At 59.0% G+C, this 26784-nt stretch overlaps 1 protein-coding gene across 2 annotated transcripts in view; it reads left to right on the forward strand.

Annotated features, from left to right (window-relative positions):
* The window catches only part of npr2 (natriuretic peptide receptor 2), a 278856-nt gene that overhangs the window by 194376 nt on the left and 57696 nt on the right, over positions 1-26784 (forward strand). The window lies entirely within an intron of this gene.

Here is a 26784-nt window from a genome sequence, read left to right on the forward strand (position 1 = left end):
GTAGCGGCGAGAGGGAGGGTCGGGCACGGTAGCGGAGAGAGGGAGGGTCGGACACGGTAGCGGCGAGAGGGAGGGTCGGGCACGGTAGCGGCGAGAGGGAGGGTCGGACACGGTAGCGGCGAGAGGGAGGGTCGGGCACGGTAGCGGAGAGAGGGAGGGTCGGGCACGGTAGCGGAGAGAGGGAGGGTCGGACATGGGAGCGGCGAGAGGGAGGGTCGGACACGGGAGCGGCGAGAAGGTGGGTCGGACAGGGAAGCACAAGAAGGAGGATTGGGCGGGGGAGCAGCAAGTGGGAGGATTGGGCAGGGGAGCGGCAAAGGGGGGGTCGGACACGGTAGCAGCTAGAGGGAGGATCGGTCACGGTAGCGGCGAGAGGGAGGGTCGGACACGGGAGTGGCGAGAGGGAGGGTCGGACACGGGAGCGGCGAGAGGGAGGGTCGGACACGCGAGCGGCGAGTGAGAGGGTCGGACACGGGAGTGGCGAGAGGGAGGGTCGGACGCGGGAGCAGCAAGAGAGGGGGTCGGACACGCGAGCGGCGAGAGGGAGGGTCGGACACGGGAGTGGCGAGAGGGAGGGTCGGACACGGGAGTGGCGAGAGGGAGGGTCGGGCACGGTAGCGGCGAGAGGGAGGATCGGGCACGGTAGCGGCGAGAGAGAGGGTCGGACACGGGAGCGGCGAGAGGGAGGGTCGGACATGGGAGTGGCGAGAGGGAGGGTCGGACACGGGAGTGGCGAGAGGGAGGGTCGGACACGGGACCGGCGAGAGGGAGGGTCGGACACGGGAGTGGCGAGAGGGAGGGTCGGACACGGGACCGGCGAGAGGGAGGGTCGGACACGGGAGCGGCGAGAGGGAGGGTCGGACACGGGACCGGCGAGAGGGAGGGTCGGACACGGGAGCGGCGAGAGGGAGGGTCGGACACGGGACCGGCGAGAGGGAGGGTCGGACACGGGAGTGGCGAGAGGGAGGGTCGGGCACGGTAGCGGCGAGAGGGAGGGTCGGGCACGGTAGCGGCGAGAGAGAGGGTCGGACACGGGAGTGGCGAGAGCGAGGGTCGGACACGGGAGTGGCGAGAGGGAGGGTCGGACACGGTAGCGGCGAGTGAGAGGGTCGGACACGGGAGTGGCGAGAGGGAGGGTCGGACACGGTAACGGCAAGAGGGGGGGTCGGACACGGCAGTGGCGAGAGGGAGGGTCGGGCACGGTAGCGGCGAGAGGGAGGGTCGGGCACGGTAGCGGCGAGAGGGAGGGTCGGACACGGTAGCGGCGAGAGGGAGGGTCGGGCACGGTAGCGGAGAGAGGGAGGGTCGGACACGGTAGCGGCGAGAGGGAGGGTCGGGCACGGTAGCGGCGAGAGGGAGGGTCGGACACGGTAGCGGCGAGAGGGAGGGTCGGGCACGGTAGCGGAGAGAGGGAGGGTCGGGCACGGTAGCGGAGAGAGGGAGGGTCGGACATGGGAGCGGCGAGAGGGAGGGTCGGACACGGGAGCGGCGAGAAGGTGGGTCGGACAGGGAAGCACAAGAAGGAGGATTGGGCGGGGGAGCAGCAAGTGGGAGGATTGGGCAGGGGAGCGGCAAAGGGGGGGTCGGACACGGTAGCAGCTAGAGGGAGGATCGGTCACGGTAGCGGCGAGAGGGAGGGTCGGACACGGGAGTGGCGAGAGGGAGGGTCGGACACGGGAGCGGCGAGAGGGAGGGTCGGACACGCGAGCGGCGAGTGAGAGGGTCGGACACGGGAGTGGCGAGAGGGAGGGTCGGACGCGGGAGCAGCAAGAGGGGGGGTCGGACACGCGAGCGGCGAGAGAGAGGGTCGGACGCGGGAGCGACGAGAGGGAGGGTCGGACACGGGAGTGGCGAGAGGGAGGGTCGGACACGGGAGTGGCGAGAGGGAGGGTCGGACACGGTAGCGGCGAGAGAGAGGGTCGGACACGGGAGCGGCGAGAGGGAGTGTCGGACACGGGAGTGGTGAGAGGGAGGGTCGGACACGGGAGTGGCGAGAGGGAGGGTCGGACACGGGACCGGCGAGAGGGAGGGTCGGACACGGGAGCGGCGAGAGGGAGGGTCGGACACGGGAGTGGCGAGAGGGAGGGTCGGGCACGGTAGCGGCGAGAGGGAGGGTCGGGCACGGTAGCGGCGAGAGAGAGGGTCGGACACGGGAGCGGCGAGAGGGAGGGTCGGACACGGTAGCGGAGAGAGGGAGGGTCGGGCACGGGAGCGGCGAGAGGGAGGGTCGGACACGGTAGCGGCGAGAGGGTGGGTCGGACACGGTAGCGGCGAGAGGGAAGGTCGGACACGGTAGCGGCGAGAGGGAGGGTCGGGCACGGTAGCGGCGAGAGGGAGGGTCGGACACGGGAGTGGCGAGAGGGAGGGTCGGACACGGGACCGGCGAGAGGGAGGGTCGGACACGGGAGCGGCGAGAGGGAGGGTCGGACACGGGAGTGGCGAGAGGGAGGGTCGGGCACGGTAGCGGCGAGAGGGAGGGTCGGACACGGGAGTGGCGAGAGGGTGGGTCGGACACGGGACCGGCGAGAGGGAGGGTCGGACACGGGAGCGGCGAGAGGGAGGGTCGGACACGGTAGCGGCGAGAGGGAGGGTCGGACACGGGAGTGGCGAGAGGGAGGGTCGGACACGGGACCGGCGAGAGGGAGGGTCGGACACGGGAGCGGCGAGAGGGAGGGTCGGACACGGGACCGGCGAGAGGGAGGGTCGGACACGGGAGCGGCGAGAGGGAGGGTCGGACACGGGAGTGGCGAGAGGGAGGGTCGGGCACGGTAGCGGCGAGAGGGAGGGTCGGGCACGGTAGCGGCGAGAGAGAGGGTCGGACACGGGAGTGGCAAGAGGGAGGGTCGGACACGGAAGCGGCGAGTGAGAGGGTCGGACACGGGAGTGGCGAGAGGGAGGGTCGGACACGGTAACGGCAAGAGGGGGGGTCGGACACGGGAGTGGCGAGAGGGAGGGTCGGGCACGGTAGCGGCGAGAGGGAGGGTCGGGCACGGTAGCGGCGAGAGGGAGGGTCGGGCACGGTAGCGGCGAGAGGGAGGGTCGGGCGCGGTAGCGGAGAGAGGGAGGGTCGGACACGGTAGCGGCGAGAGGGAGGGTCGGGCACGGTAGCGGCGAGAGGGAGGGTCGGACACAGTAGCGGCGAGAGGGAGGGTCGGGCACGGTAGCGGAGAGAGGGAGGGTCGGGCACGGTAGCGGAGAGAGGGAGGGTCGGACATGGGAGCGGCGAGAGGGAGGGTCGGACACGGGAGCGGCGAGAAGGTGGGTCGGACAGGGAAGCACAAGAAGGAGGATTGGGCGGGGGAGCAGCAAGCGGGAGGATTGGGCAGGGGAGCGGCAAAGGGGGGGTCGGACACAGGAGCGGCGAGAGGGAGGGTCAGACACGGGAGTGGCGAGAGGGAGGGTCGGACACGGGAGCGGCGAGAGGGAGGGTCGGACACGCAAGCGGCGAGTGAGAGGGTCGGACACGGGAGTGGCGAGAGGGAGGGTCGGACACGGGAGCAGCAAGAGGGGGGGTCGGACACGCGAGCGGCGAGAGAGAGGGTCGGACACGGGAGCGGCGAGAGGGAGGGTCGGACACGGGCGTGGCGAGAGGGAGGGTCGGACACGGGAGCGGCGAGAGGGAGGGTCGGACACGGGAGCGGCGAGAGGGAGGGTCGGACACTGGAGTGGCGAGAGGGAGGGTCGGACACGGGAGCGGCGAGAGGGAGGGTCGGACACGGGAGTGGCGAGAGGGAGGGTCGGGCACGGTAGCGGCGAGAGGGAGGGTCGGGCACGGTAGCGGCGAGAGGGAGGGTCGGGCAAGGTAGCGGCGAGAGAGAGGGTCGGACACGGGAGCGGCGAGAGGGAGGGTCGGACACGGGAGTGGCGAGAGGGTGGGTCGGACACGGTAGCGGCGAGAGGGAGGGTCGGGCACGGTAGCGGCGAGAGGGAGGGTCGGACACGGGAGTGGCGAGAGGGAGGGTCGGACACGGGACCGGCGAGAGGGAGGGTCGGACACGGGAGCGGCGAGAGGGAGGGTCGGACACGGGAGTGGCGAGAGGGAGGGTCGGGCACGGTAGCGGCGAGAGGGAGGGTCGGGCACGGTAACGGCGAGAGAGAGGGTCGGACACGGGAGCGGCGAGAGGGAGGGTCGGACACGGGAGTGGCGAGAGGGAGGGTCGGACACGGTAGCGGAGAGAGGGAGGGTCGGGCACGGGAGCGGCGAGAGGGAGGGTCGGACACGGTAGCGGCGAGAGGGTGGGTCGGACACGGTAGCGGCGAGAGGGAGGGTCGGACACGGTAGCGGCGAGAGGGAGGGTCGGTCACGGTAGCGGCGAGAGGGAGGGTCGGGCACGGTAGCGGCGAGAGGGTGGGTCGGACACGGTAGCGGCGAGAGGGAGGGTCGGACACGGGAGTGGCGAGAGGGCGGGTCGGACACGGGACCGGCGAGAGGGAGGGTCGGTCACGGTAGCGGCGAGAGGGAGGGTCGGGCACGGTAGCGGCGAGAGGGAGGGTCGGACACGGGAGTGGCGAGAGGGAGGGTCGGACACGGGACCGGCGAGAGGGAGGGTCGGACACGGGAGCGGCGAGAGGGAGGGTCGGACACGGGAGTGGCGAGAGGGAGGGTCGGACACGAGAGTGGCGAGAGGGAGGGTCGGGCACGGTAGCGGCGAGAGAGAGGGTCGGACACGGGAGCAGCGAGAGGGAGGGTCGGGCACGGTAGCGGCGAGAGAGAGGGTCGGGCACGGTAGCGGCGAGAGAGAGGGTCGGACACGGGAGCGGCGAGAGGGAGGGTCGGGCACGGTAGCGGCGAGAGGGAGGATCGGGCACGGTAGCGGCGAGAGAGAGGGTCGGACACGGGAGCGGCGAGAGGGAGGGTCGGACACGGGAGTGGCGAGAGGGAGGGTCGGACACGGGAGCGGCGAGAGGGAGGGTCGGACACGGGAGCGGCGAGAGGGAGGGTCGGGCACGGTAGCGGCGAGAGAGAGGGTCGGACACGGGAGCGGCGAGAGGGAGGGTCGGACACGGGAGTGGCGAGAGGGAGGGTCGGACACGGGAGCGGCGAGAGGGAGGGTCGGACACGGGAGCGGCGAGAGGGAGGGTCGGTCACGGTAGCGGCGAGAGGGAGGGTCGGACACGGTAGCGGCGAGAGGGAGGGTCGGACACGGGAGCGGCGAGAGGGAGGGTCGGACACGTTAGCGGCGAGAGGGAGGGTCGGACACGGGAGTGGCGAGAGGGAGGGTCGGACACGGGACCGGCGAGAGGGAGGGCCGGACACGGGAGCGGCGAGATGGAGGGTCGGACACGGGACCGGCGAGAGGGAGGGTCGGACACGGGAGCGGCGAGAGGGAGGGTCGGACACGGTATCGGCGAGAGAGAGGGTCGGACACGGGAGTGGCGAGAGGGAGGGTCGGACACGGGAGCGGCGAGAGGGAGGGTCGGACACGGTAGCGGCGAGAGGGAGGGTCGGGCACGGTAGCGGCGAGAGGGAGGGTCGGGCACGGTAGCGGCGAGAGGGACGGTCGGTCACGGTAGCGGCGAGAGGGAGGGTCGGACACGGGAGCGGCGAGAGGGACGGTCGGTCACGGTAGCGGCGAGAGGGAGGGTCGGACACGGGAGTGGCGAGAGGGAGGGTCGGACACGGGACCGGCGAGAGGGAGGGTCGGACACGGGAGCGGCGAGAGGGAGGGTCGGACACGGTAGCGGCGAGAGGGAGGGTCGGACACGGGAGTGGCGAGAGAGAGGGTCGGACACGGTAGCAGCGAGAGGGAGGGTCGGACACGGAAGCAGCGAGAGGGGGGGTCGGCCACGCGAGTGGCGAGAGAGACGGTAGGACACGGGAGCGGCGAGAGGTAGGGTCGGGCACGGTAGCGGCGAGAGGGAGGGTCGGACACGGGAGCGGCGAGAGGGAGGGTCGGACACGGTAGCGGCGAGAGGGAGGGTCGGACACGGGAGCGGCGAGAGGGTGGGTCGGACACGGTAGCGGCGAGAGGGAGGGTCGGACACGGTAGCGGAGAGAGGGAGGGTCGAGCACGGGAGCGGCGAGAGGGAGGGTCGGACACGGTAGCGGCGAGAGGGTGGGTCGGACACGGTAGCGGCGAGAGGGAGGGTCGGACACGGTAGCGGCGAGAGGGAGGGTCGGACAGGGGAGCGGCGAGAGAGAGAGTCGGACACGGTAGGGGCGAGAGGGAGGGTCGGACACGGGAGCGGCGAGAGACTGGGTCGGACACGGTAGTGGCGAGTGGGTGGGACGGACACGGGAGCGGCGAGAGAGAGAGTCGGACACGGTAGCGGCGAGAGGGAGGGTCGGACACGGGAGTGGCGAGAAGGAGGGTCGGACACGGGAGTGGCGAGAGGGAGGGTCGGTCACGGTAGCGGCGAGAGGGAGGGTCGGACACGGGAGTGTCGAGAGGGAGGGTCGGGCACGGGAGTGGCGAGAGGGAGGGTCGGACACGGGACCGGCGAGAGGGGGGGTCGGACACGGTAGCGGCGAGAGGGAGGGTCGGGCACGGTAGCGGCGAGAGGGAGGGTCGGGCACGGTAGCGGCGAGAGGGGGGGTCGGGCACGGTAGCGGCGAGAGGGAGGGTCGGACACGGTAGCGGCGAGAGGGAGGGTCGGGCACGGTAGCGGCGAGAGGGAGGGTCGGACACGGTAGCGGCGAGAGGGGGGGTCGGGCACGGTAGCGGCGAGAGGGAGGGTCGGACACGGTAGCGGCGAGAGGGAGGGTCGGGCACGGTAGCGGCGAGAGGGAGGGTCGGACACGGGAGCGGAGAGAGGGAGGGTCGGACACGGTAGCGGCGAGAGGGAGGGTCGGACACGGTAGCGGCGAGAGGGAGGGTCGGACACGGTAGCGGCGAGAGGGGGGGTCGGGCACGGTAGCGGCGAGAGGGAAGGTCGGACACGGTAGCGGCGAGAGGGAGGGTCGGGCACGGTAGCGGCGAGAGGGAGGGTCGGACACGGGAGCGGCGAGAGGGAGGGTCGGGCACGGTAGCGGCGAGACAGAGGGTTGGACACGGTAGCGGCGAGAGGGGGGGTCGGACACGGTAGCGGCGAGAGGGGGGGTCGGACACGGGAGCGGAGAGAGGGAGGGTCGGACACGGTAGCGGCGAGAGGGAGGGTCGGACACGGTAGCGGCGAGAGGGAGGGTCGGACACGGTAGCGGCGAGAGGGGGGGTCGGACACGGTAGCGGCGAGAGGGGGGGTCGGCACGGGAGCGGAGAGAGGGAGGGTCGGGCACAGTAGCGGCGAGAGGGGGGGTCGGACACGGGAGCGGAGAGAGGGAGGGTCGGACACGGTAGCGGCGAGAGGGAGGGTCGGGCACGGTAGCGGCGAGAGGGGGGGTCGGACACGGGAGCGGAGAGAGGGAGGGTCGGACACGGTAGCGGCGAGAGGGAGGGTCGGACACGGTAGCGGCGAGAGGGGGGGTCGGACACGGGAGCGGAGAGAGGGAGGGTCGGACACGTTAGCGGCGAGAGGGAGGGTCGGACAGGGGAGCGGCGAGAGAGAGAGTCGGACACGGTAGCGGCGAGAGGGAGGGTCGGACACGGGAGCGGCGAGAGACTGGGTCGGACACGGTAGCGGCGAGTGGGTGGGACGGACACGGGAGCGGCGAGAGAGAGAGTCGGACACGGTAGCGGCGAGAGGGAGGGTCGGACACGGGAGTGGCGAGAGGGAGAGTCGGACACGGGAGCGGCAAAAGGGGGGGGTCGTACACGCGAGCGGCGAGTGAGAGGGTCGGACACGGGAGTGGCGAGAGGGAGGGTCGGACACGGGAGCGGCAAGAGGGGGGGTCGGACACACGAACGGCGAGATAGAGGGTCGGACACGGGAGTGGCGAGAGAGAGGGTCGGGCACGGTAGCGGCGAGAGGGAGGGTCGGGCACGGTAGCGGCGAGAGGGAGGGTCGGGCACGGTAGCGGCGAGAGGGAGGGTCGGACACGGTAGCAGCGAGTGGGAGCGTCGGACACGGTAGCGGAGAGAGGGAGGATCGGGCATGGTAGCGGCGAGATGGAGGGTCGGGCACGGTAGCAGCGAGAGGGAGGGTCGGGCACGGTAGCGGCGAGAGAGAGGGTCGGACACGGGAGCGGCGAGAGGGAGGGTCGGACACGGTAGCGGCGGGAGGGTGGGTCGGACACGGTAGCGCGAGAGGGAGGGTCGGACACGGGAGTGGCGAGAGGGAGGGTCGGACACGGTAGCGGCGAGAGGGAGGGTCGGACACGGTAGCGGCGAGAGGGAGGGTCGGACAGGGGAGCGGCGAGAGACTGGGTCGGACACGGGAGCGGCGAGAGGGAGGGTCGGACACAGGAGCGGCGAGAGAGAGGGTCGGACACGGTAGCGGCGAGAGACTGGGTCGGACACGGTAGCGGCGAGAGGGAGGGTCGGACAGGGGAGCGGCGAGTGGGTGGGTCGGACACGGTAGCGGCGAGAGGGAGGGTCGGACACGGGAGCGGCAAGAGGGGGGGTCGGACACGCGAGCGGCGAGTGAGAGGGTCGGACACGGGACCGGCGAGAGGGAGGGTCGGGCACGGTAGCGGCGAGAAGGAGGGTCGGGCACGGGAGCGGAGAGAGGGAGGGTCCGACACGGGAGCGGCGAGAGGGAGGGTCGGGCACGGTAGGGGAGAGAGGGAGGGTCGGGCACGGTAGCGGAGAGAGGGAGGGTCGGACACGGGAGTGGCGAGAGGGAAGGTCTGACATGGAAACAGCGAGAGGGAGGGTCGGACACGGGAGCGGCGAGAGGGTGGGTCGGACACGGGAGCGGCGAGAGGGTGGGTCGGACACGGGAGTGGCGAGAGGGAAGGTCTGACATGGAAGCAGCGAGAGGGAGGGTCGGGCACGGGAGCGGCGAGAGGGAGGGTCGGACACGGGAGCTGCGAGAGGGTGGGTCGGACAGGGAAGCACAAGAAGGAGGATTTGGCAGGGGAGCAGCAAGTGGGAGGATTGGGCAGGGGAGTGGCGAGTGGGAGGATTGGGCAGGGGGGCGGCGATTTGGAGGACTGGGCAGGGGAGCGGCGTGTGGGAGGATTGGGCAGGGGAGCAGCGAGTGGGAGGATTTGGCAGGGGAGCGGCGAGTGGGAGGATTGGGCAGGGGAGCGCCGAGTGGGAGGATTGGGCAGGGGAGCGGCGAGTGGGAAGATTGGGCAGGGGAGCGGCGAGTGGGAGGATTTGGCAGGGGAGCGGCGAGTGGCAGGATTGGGCAGGGGAGCGGCGAGTGGGAGGATTTGGCTGGGGAGCGGCGAGTGGGAGGATTGGGCAGGGGAGCGCCGAGTGGGAGGATTGGGCAGGGGAGCGGCGAGTGGGAAGATTGGGCAGGGGAGCGGCGAGTGGGAGGATTTGGCAGGGGAGCGGCGAGTGGGAGGATTGGGCAGGGGAGCGCCGAGTTGGAGGATTGGGCAGGGGAGCAGCGAGTGGGAAGACTGGGCAGGGGAGCAGCGAGTGGGAGGATTGGGAAGGGGAGCGGCGATAGGGAGGATTGGGCAGGGAAGCGGCGAGTGGGAGGATTGGGCAGAGGAGCGGCGAGTTGGAGGATTGGGCAGGGTAGCGGCGAGTGGGAGGATTGGGCAGGGGAGCGGCGAGTTGGAGGATTGGGCAGGGGAGCGGCGAGTTGGAGGATTGGGCAGGGGAGCGGCGAGTGGGAGGATTGGGCAGGGGAGCGGCGAGTTGGAGGATTGGGCAGGCGAGCGGCGAGTGGGAGGATTGGGCAGGGGAGCGGCGAGTTGGAGGATTGGGCAGGGTAGCGGCGAGTGGGAGGATTGGGCAGGGGAGCGGCGAGTTGGAGGATTGGGCAGGCGAGCGGCGAGTGGGAGGATTGGGCAGAGGAGCGGCGAGTTGGAGGATTGGGCAGGGTAGCGGCGAGTGGGAGGATTGGGCAGCGGAGCGGCGAGTTGGAGGATTGGGCAGGGGAGCGGCGAGTTGGAGGATTGGGCAGGGGAGCGGCGAGTGGGAGGATTGGGCAGGGGAGCGGCGAGTTGGAGGATTGGGCAGGCGAGCGGCGAGTGGGAGGATTGGGCAGGGGAGCGGCGAGTTGGAGGATTGGGCAGGGGAGTGGCGAGTGGGAGGATTGGGCAGGGGAGCGGCGAGTTGGAGGATTGGGCAGGGGAGCGGCGAGTTGGAGGATTGGGCAGGGTAGCGGCGAGTGGGAGGATAGGGCAGGGGAGCGGCGATAGGGAGGATTGGGCAGGGGAGCGGCGAGTTGGAGGATTGGGCAGTGGAGCAGCGAGTGGGAGGATTGGGCAGGGGAGCGCCGTGTGGGAGGATTGGGCAGGGGAGCGGCGAGTGCGAGGATTGGGCAGGGGAGCGGCGAGTGGGAGGATTGGGCAGGGGAGCAGCGAGTGGGAGGATTGGGCAGGGGAGCGGCGAGTGGGAGTATTGGGAAGGGGAGCGGCGAGTGGGAGGATTGGGCAGGGGAGCAGCGAGTTGGAGGATTGGGGAGGGGAGCAGCGAGTGGGAGGATTGGGCAGGGGAGCGGCGAGTGGGAGGATTGGGCAGGGAGTGGCGAGTTGGAGGATTGGGCAGGCGAGCGGCGAGTGTGAGGATTGGGCAGGGGAGCGGCGAGTTGGAGGATTGGGCAGGGGAGCAGCGAGTGGGAGGATTGGGCAGGGGAGCGACGAGTTAGTAGGATTGGGCAGGGGAGTGGCGAGTGGGAGGATTGGGCAGGGGAGCGGCGAGTTGGAGGATTGGGCAGGGGAGCAGCGAGTGGGAGGATTGGGCAGGGGAGTGGCGAGTGGGAGGATTGGGCAGGGGAGCGGCGAGTGGGAGGATTGGGCAGGGGAGCAGCGAGTGGGAGGATTGGGCAAGGGAGCGGTGAGTGGGAGGATTGGACAGGGGTGCGGAGAGTGGGAGGATTGGGCAGGGGAGCGGCGAGTGGGAGGATTGGGCAAGGGGGCGGTGAGTGGGAGGATTGGGCAGGGGAGCGGCGAGTGGTAGGATTGGGCAGGGGAGCGGCGAGTGGGAGGATTGGGCAGGGGAGCGACGTATAGGAGGATTGCGCAGAGGCGCGGTGAGTGGGAGGATTGGGCAGAGGAGCAGCGAGTGGGAGGATTGGGCAGGGGGGCGGTGAGTGGGAGGATTGGGTAGGGGAGCGGCGAATGGGAGGATTGGTCAGGGCAGCAGCGAGTTGGAGGATTGGGCAGGGGAGCAGCGAGTGGGAGGATTGGGCAGGGTAGGGGCTAGTGGGAGGATTGGGCAGGGGAGCGACGTATAGGAGGATTGGGCAGGGGCGCGGTGAGTGGGAGGATTGGGCAGAGGAGCAGCGAGTGGGAGGATTGGGCAGGGGGGCGGTGAGTGGGAGGATTGGGTAGGGGAGCGGCGAATGGGAGGATTGGTCAGGGCAGCAGCGAGTTGGAGGATTGGGCAGGGGAGCGGCGAATGGGAGGATTGGTCAGGGCAGCAGCGAGTTGGAGGATTGGGCAGGGGAGCGGCGAGTGGGAGGATCGGGCAGGGGAGCGGTGAGTGGGAGGATTGGGCAGGGGAGCGGCGAGTGGGAGGATTGGGCAGAGGGGCGGAGAGTGGGAGGATTGGGCAGGGGAGCGACGTATAGGAGGATTGGGCAGGGGCGCGGTGAGTGGGAGGATTGGGTAGGGGAGCGACGTATAGGAGGATTGGGCAGGGGCGCGGTGAGTGGGAGGATTGGGCAGAGGAGCAGCGAGTGGGAGGATTGGGCAGAGGGGCGGTGAGTGGGAGGATTGGGCAGGGGAGCGGCGAATGGGAGGATTGGTCAGGGCAGCAGCGAGTTGGAGGATTGGGCAGCGGAGCAGCGAGTGGGAGGATTGGGCAGGGGAGCGGCTAGTTGGAGGATTGGGCAGGGGAGCGGCGAGTGGGGGGATTGGGCAGGGGAGCGGCGAGTTGGAGGATTGGGCAGGGGAGCGGCGAGTGGGAGGATCGGGCAGGGGAGCGGTGAGTGGGAGGATTGGGCAGGGGAGCGGCGAGTGGGAGGATTGGGCAGGGGGGCGGAGAGTGGGAGGATTGGGCAGGGGAGCGACGTGTGGGAGGATTGGGCAGTGGAGCAGCGAGTGGGAGGATTGGGCAGGGGCGCGGTGAGTGGGAGGATTGGGCAGGGGTGCGGCGAGTGGGAGGATTGGGCAGAGGGGCAGCGAGTTGGAGGATTGGACAGGGGAGCGGCAAGTGGGAGGATAGGGCAGGGGAGCAGCGAGTGGGAGGATTGGGCAGGGGAGCGACGTTTTGGAGGATTGGGCAGGGGAGCAGCGAGTTGGAGGATTGGACAGGGGAGCGGCAAATGGGAGGATTGGGCAGGGGAGCGGCGAGTTGGAGGATTGGGCAGGGGAGCAGCGAGTGCGAGGATTGGGCAGGGGAGCAGCGAGTGCGAGGATTGGGTAGGGGAGCGGTGAGTGGGAGGATTGGGCAGGGGAGCAGCGAGTGGGAGGATTGGACAGGGGAGCGGCGAGTGGGAGAATTGGGCAGTGGAGCGGCGAGTGGGAGGATTGGGCAGGGGAGCGGCGAGTTTGAGGATTGGGTAGGGGAGCGGCGAGTGGGAGGATTGGGCAGGGGAGCAGCGAGTGGGAGGATTGGACAGGGGAGCAGCGAGTGGGAGAATTGGGCAGTGGAGCGGCGAGTTGGAGGATTGGGCAGGGGAGCAGCGAGTGGGAGGATTGGGCAGAGGGGCAGTGTTTGGGAGGATTGGGCAGGGTGGCGGTGAGTGGGAGGATTGGGCAGGGGATCGACGTATAGGAGGATTGGGCAGGGGAGCTGCGAGTGGGAGGATTGGGCAGGGGGGCGGTGAGTGGGAGGATTGGGCAGGGGAGCGACGTATAGGACGATTGGGCAGGGGAGCAGCGAGTTGGAGGATTGGGCAGGGGAGCGGCAAGTGGGAGGATAGGGCAGGGGAGCGACATTTTGGAGGATTGGGCAGCGGAGCAGCGAGTTGGAGGTTTGGACAGGGGAGCGGCAAGTGGGAGGATTGGGCAGGGGAGCAGCGAGTTGGAGGATTGGGCAGGGGAGCGACGTTTTGGAGGATTGGGCAGCGGAGCAGCGAGTTGGAGAATTGGACAGGGGAGCGGCAAGTGGGAGGATTGGGCAAGGGAGCTGCGAGTTGGAGGATTGGGCAGGGGAGCGGCGAGTGGGTGGATTGGGCAGCGGAGCGACATGTGGGAGGATTGGGCATGGGAGCGACGTATAGGAGGATTGGGCATGGGAGCGGCGAGTGGGAGGATTGGGCAGGGTGGCGGTGAGTGGGAGGATTGGGCAGGGGGGCGGTGAGTGGGATGATTGGGCAGAGGAGCGGCGAGTGGGAGGATTGGGCAGGGGAGCGGCGAGTGGGAGGATTGGGCATGGGAGCGACGTATAGGAGGATTGGGCATGGGAGCGGCGAGTGGGAGGATTGGGCAGGGTGGCGGTGAGTGGGAGGATTGGGCAGGGGGGCGGTGAGTGGGATGATTGGGCAGAGGAGCGGTGAGTGGGAGGATTGGGCAGGGGAGCGGCGAGTGGGAGGATTGGGCACGGGGGCGGTGAGTGGGAGGATTGGGCATGGGAGTGACGTATAGGTGGATTGGGCAGGGGAGCGGCGAGTGGGAGGATTGGGCAGGGGAGCAGCGAGTTGGAGGATTGGACAGGGGAGCGGCGAGTGGGAGGATTGGGCATGGGAGCGACGTATAGGAGGATTGGGCAGGGGAGCGGCGAGTGGGAGGAATGGGCAGGGGAGCGACGAGTGGGAGGATTGGGCATGGGAGCGACGTATAGGAGGATTGGGCAGAGGAGCGGCGAGTGGGAGGAATGGGATGGGGAGCGGTGAGTGGGAGGATTGGGCATGGGAGCGACGTATAGGAGGATTGGGCATGGGAGCGGCGAGTGGGAGGATTGGGCAGGGGAGCAGCGAGTGGGAGGATTGGGCAGCGGAGCGACGTATAGGAGGATTTGGCATGGGAGCGACGTATAGGAGGATTGGGCAGGGGAGCGGCGAGTGGGAGGATTGGACAGGGGAGCGGCAAGTGGGAGGATTGGGCATGGGAGCGACGTATAGGAGGATTGGGCAGGGGAGCGGCGAGTGGAAGGAATGGGCAGGGGAGCAGCGAGTGGGAGGATTGGGCATGGGAGCGGCGTATAGGAGGATTGGGCAGGGGAGCAGCGAGTGGGAGGATTGGGCAGGGGAGCGACGTATAGGAGGATTTGGCATGGGAGCGACGTATAGGAGGATTTGGCATGGGAGCGACGTATAGGAGGAATGGGCAGGGGAGCGGCGAGTGGAAGGAATGGGCAGGGGAGCAGCGAGTGGGAGGATTGGGCAGGGGAGCGGCGAGTGGGAGGAATGGGCAGGGGAGCGGTGAGTGGGAGGAATGGGCAGGGGAGCGGCGAGTGGAAGGAATGGGCAGGGGAGCAGCGAGTGGGAGGGTTGGACAAGGGGGCGGCGAGTGGGAGGATTGGGCAGGGGAGCGGCGAGAGGGAGGATTGAGCAGGGGAGCAGCAAGAGAGAGGATCAGACTGGGGGGGCTGTGAGAGGGAGGGTCGGACAGGGAAATGGCGGTAGGCAGGTAGCGAAGAACGAGAGTCATGATTAATAAATAATTTCAGATTCTTTTTTTTTTTCATTTATTTTTTCCAATTAAGTGCAATTTAGCGTGGCCAAACCACCAATCCTGCACATCTTTGTGTTGTGGGGGCGAAACCCACGTAAACACGGGAGGAATGTGCAAACTCCACATGGACAATAACCCAGAACCGGGATCGAACCTGGGACCTCAGCGCTGTGAGGCAACAAGGCGAACCACTGCGCCACCATGCTGCCCAAAATTTCAGATTCTTGTTATGCCCCACACAGTTTCTTTATAATTATTTGGGTATAAAATTCTTGAAATAATAGACTTTCATTATCCCTGAGGTTGAGCAGTGTAGTTTTAGTCAAAATGAGTGCAATCTCCAATACGATTTGAAGTCATGATCCTGTGAACAAAAAAACCACACTATTTATTTTTCTTGACCATTAGTTCCAATTGTTCAGAAAGAGAGCTACTTTGCAGATTTATTCCAAATTGCGCTTGCCCAAGCTTAAGACACCACAAGCTGATGAGGAGTTTGTAAGTTTGAGACACAAGGAGGCTTTTTCCTGGCCCCACTCACTCAGCACAGTCCTGCACCACTTACTGATCCTCAAATTGGGATTCCCTGCAAGGTGGGAAAAGAACACATCATGGGACCTCGGAACCAGTCCCAGGATGGAATCTCCTCTCCATGGCCATCATTCCAGTTTGGATCTTGCGACCCCAAATTTCGTCCCACGACCCCACTGGGGGCCATGCCCCACAATTTGGGAAACCCTGGTCGCGATTCTCCAAAATCGCGGCAAAGCGTTGACGCCGGCGTAAACACGGCGTGTTTCATGCCAGCGTCAACGGGCCTCGTGGCCCAGCGATTCTGTTTCCCACAGGGGCCAGCATGGCGTTGGCGTGCTTCACGCAGCTACGGCTGCCGATACGGGCCACAGCACTTCCGGACGCAGGTTCGCGCATGCGCGCGGCGGCCATTTTCATGCCGGCCCCCACGCACAATAGAACATAGAACATACAGTGCGGAAGGAGGCCATTCGGCCCCTCGAGTCTGCACTGACCCACTTAAGCCCTCACTTCCATCCTATCCCCGTAACCCAATAATCCCTCCTAACCTTTTTGGTCACTACCGGCAATTTATCATGGCCAATCCACCTAACCTGCACGCCGTTGGACTGTGGGAGGAAACCGGAGCACCCAGAGGAAACCCACGCAGACACGGGGAGAAAGTGCAGACTCCGCACAGACAGTGACCCAGAGGGGAATCGAACCTGGGACCCTGGCGCTGTGAAGCCACAGTGCTATCCACTTGTGCTACCATGCTACATCGCGGAGCCCTACAGCGGCCCGGCGCGGAAGAAGATGGGCCCCCCCGGAATGCGTGCGCCCGCCGATCGGTTGCCCCCGATCACGGGCCTGGCCATCATGGAGGCGCCCTCGGAGTCTGACCCCCCTGCCCCCCAACCAGGACGGCCCCCGCAGCCGTGACACTGAGCTTCCGCCGGGTGAAACCATACGAGAACCATACCGGCGGAACTTGGTGGGAACTCGGCCGTTCGACCGCGGAAAATTGCCGCGGGAGTCTCTTTCAACGGCCCACGACCGGCGGTGCATCGACTGTGTGCGCGCGACTACCGCCGATTCTCCGATTGCCAGAGAATCCCGCCTGAGCGTCGGAATCTGCATTCTCCGTCCCCATCGCCGATCGCGATTTTGGTGCAGAGTGTTGCTATATTTACTCGCTATAAATATGGCAGTCAATAAGGTTGTCCTTTTGTCTAGATATTGATATTATTGCTTTCAGAGTCGCCAGGAATCAAATGATACCACCACAAGGTTCAACTGGATATCAATCAAAGACCCAACAACCAGTTAGTTAGTTCAAGTTCAATAATACTTTATTTACACACAAGATTAACTTATACATGCAACATAAACACTACGAGCTAAACTACACCTAACAACTATGACAACCTGTTCTTAACTTCAGGCACCCGGCTTAGGTCAGAGGAACAGTGGCCACTGTCCGATTCTGGATCTATCGAGTCTGGAGAAGTAACTGCGTTTCAGCTGGGCTCATCCGTCTGGCAGCGAGCGTTGAACTTGGACTTGCTTCTGGTGGTGCTGCGATTGGAGATGGACGTTGCTGGAGCGCCAGGTCCAGAAGAGATCGAACACATGGCAGTGTCTCTCTTTATCCTTGGGGGTTTCGCACTTTTTTGGGCGGTCATTAGGTTTGGACCCAATTAATTGGGCAGTTCTCGATCACTGCCTTCGATCTGAGCCAATAAAGGGGCGGGTGCCTTGATGGCTGGGCGTGTCCTAAGCGGTCATTAACCTTGCTGTTTATGCTTCCTGAGTTAAGGGAGTGGCGCCGTTGTGTCTGGAATTGTATCGGTTACCTGAGTATCAGTCCTTTGCCTTACGGAGATGGACCATTACATGCTAATCGGTTGGGGGTCTCGATGCTGTCTGGATTCTCTGCTCACGAATATACATGCAGACTCTGTGCCTGCCTAAAACTTACATTGTCCATATTTCCCTTTAGGCTTTGCGAACGTCCATGTTCCTTGTGGTAAGTGGCCATCCCAGGTGGCTATATCCTCTTGATCCTAAACGCGAAGCGTGATGGATCACACTACTGAATCTTCTTCTGTTATCTGGTGTGCCGGGTACCCTTAATCAAGGACAGGTTCTATACTACTCTGTCCTATGAATTGGAACATTTACCTTAGTTTTTAAAAAAATACATCACACACCTATAAAAATTCTAAGGAGGCACTATAACATTCAATCATACATTTCAACTTCTTTACACAAAGGGGAAGCTCTAACTGTCCTTACCTAAACTACACTTATGCTGCTAGCTAATAACCAAAAGAACTGATATTACAGTACAAAATAACCAATAGCAGCATCACATTTCTACTTAACACTTATGCCATTTACAGAGAAAGTTGCTTGTCTTGAAAACCGCGGAATTTATTAGTCAGGAAAAAGGGTTCAAAAAGAGTGTGGGGTCTGTTGAAGTCCGAGCAAAGGGGCTCTGAGTCTGTATACTGGGGGCAGGAGGCTCTCCTTCGCCATTTCCGAAGTCTAAATGTCTGGACGACACTGCAAAGTGTTGTTATAATCAATAGGTCTTCTACCGTGTACGAAAGGGAATACCACTCTATGATGATTTCGCACCATGTCGGGGTATCAGTGGCTGTTCCTATGTGTGGTGTAGTGTCCGGGCTAGGGGTATCGTGTTGGGTGGTCAGGTTTAGGGTCTGTGTGGTGGAGGATATAGAGGCTGATAACGCACGCGACTGTAGTGATCCAACGACGATCATGATGCAGGTCATCAGGCCCGTCTTCATTTTGTCTTTGTCTTCCTCTGTCTCCTGGTATATTTGTATATTCCTGGGGGTACAAGCATAATATCTATTATTATCTTGTTGTTTAATATCTCGTTTGTCTGTCTGATTCTCCTTAACATCAATGTCCCACTTAGAATTGTCACCATATGTGACTCCCTCATTTTCCTTTTTTTAAACCAACCATTTGGGAGACAAGACATCTGAGAAAGAAATTCTGTCACAGTGCGAGCACTCTCGCAGCCTGTTTTCAATGCGCTGAGTGGCAGACAATTTCTTCGTCCAGTGTTGAGGTAGTTTTTCCTAGCAGCAAATTTGTTTCAACCAAGTGTTTGAACATGTAAATAACAGTTGGGGGTTAGCGACCGAAGGGTCGCTGGAAAGCAAACAAAAACTGTGGCAAAGTGCATTCTTTGAACCGCTTTAAAAGAACAGTAAAAGAGTTTGAAAAGACCTTTCCGAATGGGGTGGGTATGAGCCGCGGCAGGGCAAAAATGGGTGGAATCCCCGGATAGGGCGGTGATCAGTGCTGTTGCTCCACTACCCGAGCTTGGCTGACCAAATACATAGGAGGTCCTCAGGCAGGGCGGGGATCAGTGCTGTTACTCCATTGCCTGGATGACCTTAAAAGAAAGGAAAGAATTTGAATATCTATGGACATCCGACAAATTTGTTCCTTTAACTACCATGTAGCGTCAAGAAATTTGGCATGATATCGACACACAAAGTCGTACAAGAGACAAACATTCAATATTAAAAATTAACAAACTAAAGAAAGAAAGCGGGCAGGCTCCATCAGGGAATAGGACACCGTAAATCTCAATCAGTTCCTTTCTCTTATCATCTGGACACCCCAGGGTTCAATTCCAAAAAGTGTCGTAAAGGGGTTAGCATGGTGGGAGTCAGACTCTGAGTCATCACCATCTCCCGGTTGCCAAACCCGTGACTGGAGTTTCTGTGCCATGGCGTCGGCGGCCAATGTGGGATCCATTTTGTTGTTTCTTATCAGTCGATAAGAGTTATCGCGGTGCCATTGTTTCTTATCCTATAGACTGGTAGTGGCAATGGGGGGATCGCAATCGGGCGGTGGGTCAGGTTCTGGTAGTAGCAAATAAATGGTCTCTGAGGGGCCGAACATATCGTGGTCGGTGTCACTGGGGCTGTAGTGACTGGGGCCTGGTCTGTTTTTCCATTGTCAGGAATATCAAGGATGTTCATTGTGCTTTCGCTGTCGCTATTGCTATCGCTAGCGGCTGAATCAAGTGTGAGGCGGAAACTCGTCTCTGGGGGCAGGGTCAAAGTCGTTTCTGGGGACGTGCTGTCCTGGCTGGGGGAGGATTGGATTAGGTTGCCAGCGGGCGGGTCGTCGTTGTCTGCTATTGCCTGTGAAATGTGGTGTGAGTGGCTGCACTGAGTACCATAAACCTTAAGTTGGTTTATATGAAACCATCCTGATTTTCCGTTTGGATACGTGATCTTATAAACTGAGGGTCTTACTTTATCAGAAATTGAGTAGGGTCCTGCAAATTTGGGGGAGAGGAATGAACTAGGATTGTACAGGGAGACCATGACTTGCTGTCCGACTGTATACTCTACCGGGTGTAATGTTTTATCAAAGCAGGCCTAACTCTGCTTTTTCCTAACGCCTAGTCGAACAGCTGTGGTGAGCTGTGCTGCTTTAATATTCTCCATTACTTGTTGGATCGCTTTTTCGTGAGTAAGGGCGATGACTGTGGGGCTGGCCAAATCAAGTCCAAATAAATACTCGGTACCCTTCATGGGTCATCCGGTCATGAACGTGTGGGGGGTGTAGTCTGTTGAACTCCACACTGTGTTTCTAATAAACATCAGTGCAAATGGGAGAACTGTGTCCCATGTTGTATTATGTTGTTGCACCATCTTCCTAAGTGTTGTCTTTTGGGTTTGGTTCATGCGTTCCACAATGCCGCTGGATTGTGGGTGATAGGCAATGTGAAACTTCTGTTTAATTCCGAAAATTGTTAGGACATTTTTCATTACTCTTCCTGTGAAGTTCGAACCTTGGTCCGACTCAATACTATGGGGCGTCCCATCTAGTAAATATTTGCTGGATTAGAATTTTTGCTATCGCTTTAGCCGTGTTTTTCCCGGAAGGAAATGCTTCCACCCATTTTGTGAAGGTGTCGATCACAGCCAACACATATTTAAATCCATTTCTGCAGGGGGGAAGTGGACCAATGTAATCTAATTGTAAGTTCGTCCATGGGCCATTAATGGGGCGGGTGTGTCTTAGCTGACCTTTCTTTGCCTATCTGTCTGGATTGTTCGGGGTATAAATTAAGCAATTTTCAATGTAGTGGGTTACGTCATTTTTTAAATCGGGCAACCAGCAGAGAGGTCTGAGGTGGGCAAGGGTGGATTCTGTCCCTTGGTGTCCGTGTCCGTCATGGAATTGACAAATAATCTGGTTCCTGTCCTGGGTGGGGACCACATAAATACCATTCTTTAATATGATTCCGTTGTGTACTGTTAAAGTGTCTTTGAACCTATCATCGGGAGCTGGGAAGTCTCCTTTTAAAATTTCCTTAAGCGTGTCGTCTTCCTTTTGTGCCTGTGCCAAATCTTGAATATTGGTCTGTGAGACCTGGACCGCGTGTACTGGGGCACTCTCGGGGGGTTGCCAAAAGTGACCATGTCATGAGCCTTCTTTTGCTAGGGCGTCTGCTTTTACATTACCGGGTGGGGAGGAACTATGATGGCTTCTAACCTTTATGATTCCTTATTTGCTATCTTTAGCTTCTTTGAGAATGTGCTTTAGTAATGGCACAGAGGGTAGGGGTTTACCGTCGGCGGAAAGAAATCCTCTAAATTCCCACAGGGGCAGGAATTCCGTCAAGCTGTTGCAAACATATAAACTGTCTGAATATATGTCTGCTGGGGTCGGGAATGAATCTGGGTGCTGCACGATGTAAGCAATGGCTGCTAACTCGGCTGCCTGCGAACCTAAATGTCCAGGCAACTTTAATGAGATTTCCTCTAATGCGCATCCCTGCACGTCCTCTACATAAATGCCACATCCTGTAATCCTTTTTCCATCATCAATGGTGGAGGAGCCATCTACATAAATTTTTAGAGCTTTATCTGTGGGCTGGGTTCTCTGTGGTCTGATGCCTGTTTTTGTCGGTAACGATTTGGGAACAAAGGGTCCTGTGTTGTGCTTGGCTGCAATGATTTCACACTCATGTAGGGTTCCTGCATACTGTGAATTATCGGCCAGAAATGTGTGCGTCTTTGTCCTCTTCACTGTAATGTCGCGTCCTTGTAGGAGTAGGGTCCAACGCGCTGCTCTAATTTGGCTTACTGTACCGTCTTTTAGCCTACCGTCTAACAGTACCTGTGTTGGGATGTGCTCGGTCAAAATGGCTACGGGGGTGAGTCCTGTTATGTACGCGAAGTACTGAACAGCCCAAAAAACTGTGAGCAAGTGCCTTTCGCAGGCTGAAAATCCTTGCTCTACCATATCTAAAACTTGTGATGCATAGGCTACAGGTCGTAAACGATCTTTCCTTTCCTGGAGAAGTACGGCTGAAAGGGTTCGGCCGGTGGTCGCTACCTCTATTGGGTATGGGGAGTGTGGGTCTGGTGCCTGCAAAGTGGGAGCTGTACGTAGGGTGCGTTTCAATGCATCTACGGCATCCGTGTGCTGTGGAAGCCATTTCCATGGGGCCTGTTTCTTAAGGAGCTCGGAAAGTGGGGCTACCTTTGTGGCGAAACCGTGTCTATGGTTCCTGCAATAACCAACCAATCCTAAAAATGACCGGAGTGCTGTAACATTATGGGGCAAGGGCAACTTAACAATTGAATCAATACGTTTTTGTTCTATCTCACACTTACCATGCATTATAACTGTTCCTAAATAAGTGACCTTTTCTTGGAGAATTTGGGCTTTTTGGGGGTTGATTTAACATCCAATTTCTTTTAGGAGACCTAATAGTTCAGGAAGAAGCGAAATGTGCTCTTCCTTGGTATCAGTCTGTAGGAGCAAGTAGTCCATATACTGAATGAGGCATTCGGGCGGGAACATTTTGATAATCCATTTGTCAATTGTCTGTGAAAAATGGAGGGGGTGTTGTGGAAACCTTGTGGAAGATATGTCCACGTGTATTGCTGTCCCTGGAAGGTGAATGCAAATTTATACTGGCAATTATTATCCAATGGAATGGACCAAAAGCCATTGCTAATGTCCAGAACCATGAAAAATGTTGACTGTAGTCCCTGCTTTAACATGGTCTCGGGACTCGTGGCCTGGGTGGGTGCTGCTAACGGAGCTACTTTGTTTAATTCTCTATAATCAATGGTCAGTCTCCATGAACCATCTGATTTTTTCCCGGGCCAAATCGGAGCATTGTTTGTTGAGACTACGGGCCGAATTATACCCTGATCCAATAAACTTTGAATTACCTTAGCTATTTCTCCCTCGGCTTGCTGTGGAAAACCGTATTGTTTCTGGGGTTTAGGATCGGGACCTGAAATGGTGACCATTCCTGGAATTTTACCGCACTCATGTTTGAGCTAGGCAAAAGATGCTTTGTGTTTCTTTAAGACTTCCCTAATTGTTTTGTCCGTGGTAATGGTTTGTGGATCAAACCAGTAATTTCCCATTGAGCTAATCCTGTGTTCGTAGTCTCCTACTGTGAGCATGGCAGGGGTTCGTGCTGCTCTAGCCATTTTCCACACACACTTATTCACGGGGTCAAAAGAAAGGTTGTGTGAGCTCATGAAATCTGTCCCCAAGATGTGCTGTCTGGGGTAAACCTACTAAAACGACTGAGTGCTTGGTTCTAATGTTACCGATCTGAATATCCACAGGGGCCATAATGTGTCCCTGATGGAGGTGTCCTGTAAATCCACTAAGAGTGATAGTGTCTGTAGTGGACCATATGTCTCACGGGGTACATCGTGGAGGAGTTTAACATGGTTCGGGACCCTCCTGTGTCCCAAAGGAACTCAACGGGGTGTTCCTGGACTGTGCCTGTGACTACTGGGCTTCAGACTTGTCCCATCCCAGAGTGTGTCACAGACCCAAGTTGGGGAGTCCGAACACCGTCAATCGGTGCCATTTATGGCCAAATTATCTGTACGGGCACTAACGCTGTGGATAGGCCTGGCATTGTTCCTATGTGGGGCATTTGCATGCTGACTCCGTTGCGGGTTCGGGGGGGGCATTGCATTCTCGGGCGTAATGTCCCTTCTGTCCATAATTATCGCATTCTGTGCTTTATGGTGCTGTGCGTTATTTCTACCTTTGTTTACCCATGCGGGGTCTTGATGTGTCCTTACTGGATTCATGTTTGCTTCTACCTCATTACTCATTACTATGAGTTTCACTTCTTCCTGCTCGTCCAGACCGTACATGACTGTCTGTTGTGTAACCCGCTCAAAGAAATGGTGTGGGTCTGATGTGGGGGTGAAAGGTTTCTACTTTTATCACGGGCATCCCTTAACTGGGTGATGGTTAGTGGGGTGGTGTACACAAAATCGGGTTGGTCTTCTGTCGGTACTCTGCGCTGCCTGGTGACTGGATTCATAAGGTTATGTGCTTCCTATGCATTCGGTGGTGTGGGTGCTTTCCGTTTCGGGGCCTGGGGGGCTCTATTCTGAATCTCTGTTCCGTTTACATTTCGATGGGCAGTTTCATTAAGTTCCTGCCAATCGGGGCCATCTTCCTGGTCTAAATTTGGTCCAAAGGTGTCTCTGAAACCATTTTGCACTGAGAGCAGTGACTCTAATCGTGAAATTTTCTGCCTGCATTTGGCGTGGTCTACCGAACTCTGCCTTTGTTCCATTGTGGAACTGTGGAGTGCTCGTAGGGCTGTCTTTAAGTCCTCGCATTGCTTCTTCAATTGCTGTACTTGGTATTCCGTTTCTTCCCTTACCAAAACCGCGTGTTGTGTGTCTTGGTAGGCCTTATCACATTGGGTCTGAAAGCTGCTTAGGTGAGCTAGACAAGATTGGTATGCCCGTTTGACATCAGCCATCTCCTTGTCCTTCGCTGCTAGCTGCTCTCGGAGTTGCTCATTTACTTTTTCGCATTCACTAACGTTTCCCTCATTACTCTTCTCTTTCTCTACAAGCTGTCTGCGGAGCATCCTCACGGCCTCCTCGGTGCCTCGCAATTGTGCCAAACAGGACACGATTGCCATCGGCTTACGAACTCTACCTAAATTATTTTTGTGGATCTCGGTCAGGTTATCCCACCAAGTTTATCCTATACTACCAGGACCTGTCTCTACATTTGCACAAAACTCAGACCATAGGGGCCATCCTTTCCCTTTAGGTACTTCCTAATTTCCTCTTCCCATATGGGCCACTGTTCTGCTCTATCAGTCGCTGCGACCTCGGGTTCCTGTGGGTGCATAAGGCATTCCATTGCCTTCATTGCCATTTCTACGATTATGTCTCTGTATCTTTACCGTAATCTCTGTATCTCTACCGTAATCTCTGTATCTCTACCGTGAATTTGGGACGGGGGAAATAAAGCGGTGATGTAAACAGCGGGTATGGCTTAAGCTATTTTCCGGTTCACACAACTCCCGAAAATTTTACGCAACAAAATCTAGCGAGTTTACCTTATATCCCTGGTTGTACGCATGCAAATTACTACACACTTCCAAATCTTGGAGGTTTGATCGATACTGGTCTTATACTTGTGGTTTCTTTCACTTTTCCAATTGGGTTTCTAATTCAAACGTTTTGTGGGCCCCCAACGGAGTGGCAAAGTCACTTCTGCGTCGAGTCCTATCAGAGGTCGCCAATAATGTTGCTATATTTACTCGCTATAAATATGACAGTCAATAAGGTTGCCCTTCTTTTGTCTGGATATTGATATTATATTGCTTTCAGAGTTGCCAGGTTTCAAATGATACCACCACAAGGTTCAACCAGATATCGATCAAAGACCCAACAACCAGTTAGTTAGTTCAAGTTCAATAATACTTTATTTACACACAAGATTAACTTATACATGCAACAAAAACACTACGAGCTAAACTACACCTAACAACTATGACAACCTGTACTTAACTTCAGGCACCGGCTTAGGTCAGAGGAACAGTGGCCTTTGTTCAATTCTGGATCTGCTGGGTTTGGAGAAGTAACTGCGGTTCAGCTAGGCTCATCCGCCTGGTAGCGAGCGTTGAACTTGGACTTGCTTCTGGTCGTGGTGCTGCAGTTGGAAATAGACGTTGCCGGAGCACCAGGTCCAAAAGAGATCAAACACTTGGGTGGGTTTTGAGCTCTTTTGGGCGGTCCTTAGGTTTGGACCCAATTAATTAGGCAGTTCTCGATCACTACCTTCAATCTGAGCCAATAAAGGGGCGGGTGCCTTGATGGCTGGGTGTGTTCTAAGCGGTCATTGACCTTGCTGTTTATGCTTCCTGAGTAAAGGGAGTGGCGCCGTTGTGTCTGGAATTGTATCGGTTACCTGAGTATCAGTCCTTTGTCTTACGGAGATGGGTCATTAAAATGTTAATTGGTTGGGGGTTTCGATGCTGTCTGGATTCTCTGCTCATGAATATACATGCAGGCTCTGTGCCTGCCTGAATCTTACATTATCCATATTTCCCATTAGGCTTTGGCAACGTCCATGTTTCTTGTGGTAAGTGGCCATCCCAGATGGCTACAGGAGGCTCGGAGAATCCGGCCCCACTCCTCCGGTTTTATCTATTCTCTCACATGGTGTAGGCTTCGCTGGGTAGACCAACACATATTGCCTATCCCTGTTCTAGCATATTCCCCTTTTCTATCAAAAACAAAGTGTTGGTCGGGATTTTCTGGTCCCACACCTGGAGGTTCCTGTCACAGGCAGGAATGGAAAATTCTGTGAGGCAACCAAAAATCCATTGACATTGGACAGGACTGGAAAATCCCTGTCACGGCGGGACTGGACGAGTCTGCCTAATGTGCTTCTGAAACTTGTAGTAAGGTTTTATTTGAGAGAAATTTCATGTGAGAATGGTGGATCTTTGAAACAAAGACTCAGCCCAAGGCATTTTTGCCCAAAGGGCCTAAATGGGTAGAAAATAAAAGTGTAGGTATAACTAACATGGAACTGAATATTGCATTCACAGCAAATTTGCTTGAACAATGCATGGGTACACAAGTGCTGCTGTTTATACTTGTATTTATCATGCCAAGGTTACATATTTCTCAGATTTATTCTTTACTTTATCACTAGTCTAGAAAGAAATAAAAATGTAATTCTCCATTTTGCCTTTGAACCCAAGGATACAACCTGAGGTGCTTTAGAAATCATGCAGTAAATCAAATAACATAGTCAACAAGAATTCAATTTAACAAGAATGGATGTGAGCATTAATCGGTTGTTCATGGCAACGTGGCCCCTAATCTACCTTCTATACCTCTTTGTAAATCACTTCAATAAACACAAATTGCCACTCAATTTAGAAGTTAAAATGGGAGAAATGGGTTTCTGGAGTGCTCGCAGTATTCTGGGTTCTGGGTCAATTCAAGACGCAACAAATTTTGTTAAGTAACAGTTATGAAGGAATAAGAAATGGAGAAGGAGTTCAGCTCAAACATGATGTAATTGAAAGGCTGCACTGGCCTGGGGGCTGAAAAGGCTGCTCCTGTCCCTGTTTACAAACAGAAAAGGTTTGCCAAACATTTTTTACAAAGAGAGTGCTTTCTTAAGAAGTAAAAAAAAAACAAAGTAAGAGTTAATACAGCAATAAGATTTTTGGTTACCTGTCACGGTTTATGGTTTAAGTTATCTAGCAGCCTTAGACTGTCTCTACAGGGCCATTACACTTATCAGAATAACTCCAAGAGGCCTTCATTTAAAGGAAAAACATTCCTTTCACTATCCGGCATTCAAAGTACCAACTTCAGCTACAATGGGTATTGTCAATCAGGAGTTAGTGTGATTCACAAAGAATTCCACTGATGAAAAATTAA

The sequence above is a fragment of the Scyliorhinus torazame genome, chromosome 3, assembly GCF_047496885.1.
Source record: "Scyliorhinus torazame isolate Kashiwa2021f chromosome 3, sScyTor2.1, whole genome shotgun sequence".
Lineage (NCBI taxonomy): Eukaryota > Metazoa > Chordata > Chondrichthyes > Carcharhiniformes > Scyliorhinidae > Scyliorhinus > Scyliorhinus torazame.